We start from the raw sequence: 3,635 nt of genomic DNA, 5'->3' as shown, positions 1-3,635 counted from the left end.
TATTTTCTGCAGACTACTTTCTTTGAATCTGTTTCTAAACCATAACTTGATAAGTTTTTATGGGTAACTGGGAGTTTGGTCAACACCGAGTTTGCCAAGGGTTCCATCCAGGAGTATTTCATTTTAGGATGCTGTCTGGACACAGGATTTGTAACTTTTTTCTCTCTGGGTCCTACCTGATCTCTGGCTGTGTCATTTCAGGGAGTGTGTGAAAATAAAGCCCAATTCTTTTTTGTTTTGTTTTTGTTTTTGTTTTGAGCCGGAGTCTCGCTCTGTCGCCCAGGCTGGAGTGCAGTGGCCGGATCTCAGCTCACTGCAAGCTCCGCCTCCTGGGTTTACACCATTTTCCCGCCTCAGCCTTCCGAGTAGCTGGGACTACAGGCGCCCGCCGCCACGCCCGGCTACTTTTTTGTCTTTTTTTAGTAGAGACGAGGTTTCACTGTGTTAGCCAGGATGGTCTCGATCTCCTGACCTCGTGATCCGCCCATCTCGGCCTCCCAAAGTGCTGGGATTACAGAAGCCCAACTCTTAACCAAGGAGCCAATACCCTTATATTAATTGCTTTGGATATTTGGACATATTGGGGGAAATGTTTCCAAATACTTTTTTTTTCTGTCTGTCGCCCAGGCTGGAGTACAGTGGCATGATCATAGCTCTCTGCAGCTTTGAACTCCTAGGCTCAACGATCCTCTTGCCTCAGCCTCCCGAGTAGCTAGGACCAGGCCTGGCTAATTTTTAAAAAATATTTTAGAGTTGGGGTCGTACTGTGTTGCTCAGGCTGGTCTCGAAATTGTGGGCTCAAGTGTTCCTCCCTCTTTAGCCTCCCAAGTGGGAATACAGGTGTGAGCCACTGTGTCCAGCAGAAGATGTACTTTCTAGAAAGAAAATAATTGATACTTCACTACATTCCCAGGGAATTCCCTCAGGTGATCTTTAAAACACATCCACCCTTTTGATCTAGAAGCAGACTCGCGATTTTGTACGTTTGGCAAATCAGCCTCTGAGCTCAACTTCCTTGTCTCTAAAATGGAGCTACGGAAATGTGGGCTGCCTTTTCAAAGGACAGTGTTAGGATGGAATGAGATCATATGTGTAAAAAAGGCTTTGGAAACTTTCTGGAATTTGAAGGCTATATAAATAAAAGATGGACCACTCTTTTCTTAAATCTGGCACCTTTCCTGTTCTTTTGTTTCTCTTCAATTCTGTGGCAAACCTGTACCTAGTTATTATGTTTGAAAGAGAACTGGTTTGGAAGAGGAGGCAGATAAATGCCTAACCAACCTACCCACTCTTCCTATTTTAGAATCTTTGTGGTTTTTTGTTTCCAAATTTTTATGGTTGGTTGATAGCATTTTAGTTCTTCTGTATTATGATTTCTTTTTTTTCCCTTGGTTTCTCTATCAATTACTGAGTGAGGTGTTTTAAAATCTCCAACACTGCTTGTGGATTTGTGATTTTCTTCCTTTACTTCTGTCAGTTTTTCCATCCTGTATTTTGGAGCCCTGTCATTAGGCCCATATACATTTATAGTTTTTCCTTCACTTGTATTCACCATTTTATCATTATGAAATTTCCTGCTTATCTCCACTGCTACTGCTTACTCCAAAGTCCATTTTGCCCAATGTTTTTATCGCCCTTCCAGCTTTCTTATGCTTACTGTTTGTGGTGTGTGTGTGTGTGTGTGTGTGTGTGTGTGTGTTTTCCATATTCTCATTTTTAACTTACTTATTTTTATATCTTTGTATTTGAAGTATCTACAGACAGAACTAAGGAGGTAAGACAGATTAAAAAGAGCAACAATCTTTGCCTTTTGATGGGAATGTTTAGTTTATTTCTCCTGTAAGGTTTTTACAGTCAGGATTTTGATGATGGTATCCTTGAACTGTCACTTAACATGTTTTTCATCCTTTTTCCCCCTTTATATTGGAAGTTAGAGCAAGATGTTTAATAAGATTCAGCTTTTCTTTGTGTAGTGGTGCATATTTTATTAGGAAGCAACTAATAACTGGCATTGCCTAGATAGACTGTATCATTAGAGGTTACAAACTGGTAATATTCTAATTGTTATTCCTTTTCTCATTAGCCAGAATACACCTACAAAGAGAAATTCACCTCCAACTATTTAGTACCGTGAAGTACAGTTCATATGGAATGAATGGATAAATCCTTGATTCTTTTGCTTTTCTTTATTTTATTTCATTTATTTATTTATTTTTTGGGATGGAGTTTTGTTCGCTCTTGTTGCCCAGACTGGAGTGTAATGGCACGATCTCGGCTCACCACAACCCCCGCCTCCAGGGTTCAAGTGATTCTCCCGCCTCAGCCTTCCGAGTAGCTGGGACTACAGGCAGGTGCCACCACACTCAGCTGATTTTTCTATTTTTGGTAGAGTTGGGGTTTCACTATGTTGGCCAGGATAGTCTCGATCTCTTGACCTCATGATCTGCTTGCCTCAGCCTCCCAAAGTGCTGGGATTACAGGCATGATCCACTGCGCCTGGCCTTTATTTATTTTTACTAGTTCTTAACATATTGAGTTAGTTCCTTAGCATCTTCCAGACACTGGGGAGTTTTAAAAGAAATGTATATGAATGTATAAGGATTTCTGCCTCTTAGGTTTAACCTTGAATTTGAAATAAAGCAGCCATTTTCTCCCTGACCACAAGGTTTTTTTTTTTTTTTTTTTTTTTTTTGGTAAATATTACGACTTTCCCTTATTTCTTCCTCATGGTTAGTTTTCTCTCTTAATTACTGTTGATTATTTTCCTCCACATTTTTTCCTCTCACTCTCCCTCTATCAGTCTCTCTTCTTTCCTCTTTCCTTCTTTTCCTCTCTCCCTTCCTTCCTTCTCTCCCTCCCATCCTCTCTTACCCTTTTCTCCATTGCCCAGGCTGGAGTGCAGTGGCGCAGTCTCCACTCACTGCAACCTCCGCCTCCTGGGTTCAAGCAATTCTCGTGCCTCAGCCTCCTGAGTAGCTGGGATTACAGGCACGCACCACCACGCCCGGCTAAGTTTTGTATTTTTAGTAGAGACAGGGTTTCACCATGTTGGCCAGGCTGGTCTCGAATTCCTGACCTCAGGTGATCTGCCTCCCAAGTGTTGGGATTACAGGCGTGAGCCACTATGCCCAGCCCCATCCTCTCTTACCTTAGTTTCTGATTTCTTTCTCATAGATTCTGCTTTAGCCACCTTTCTTCCCATGCCTCTGAGATCCAGGACATACCCCAGTAGTCTCTGACCCAGTTTTGGGAAAGAGCATCTGAAAGTATTCATTTTGATTGTTTTTATAACCAGTTACTTTTTTTCAGGCAGTGAGGAAGGAATACATAGAGGGGGAAAGGTCAGTGTTGATACTAATAGGGTGACCACAATTAATCCTAGCCACTTCATGAACACACAAGGCCTTTGGCCAATGCAGCCAAGCATTGCTGTATGTATTTGACAGGTTATTTGGCAGGAAAAGTTACTCTAAAATCTTTTCAAGTGTATTTTTACTATGTGATTTATTATTATGTAAAAGATCACTCTTAGTGTATTTGCACTAGTTATTGTATAAAAGCATTAAATTAGCTTCTGATTTTTTCAAGTAAAAATGTAAGAAAACTAGATTTTTTTTATCCTAAGTGAGAAACAA

Source organism: Piliocolobus tephrosceles, chromosome 10 (assembly GCF_002776525.5).
Source record: "Piliocolobus tephrosceles isolate RC106 chromosome 10, ASM277652v3, whole genome shotgun sequence".
Lineage (NCBI taxonomy): Eukaryota > Metazoa > Chordata > Mammalia > Primates > Cercopithecidae > Piliocolobus > Piliocolobus tephrosceles.
This window is presented reverse-complemented; position numbering follows the sequence as displayed.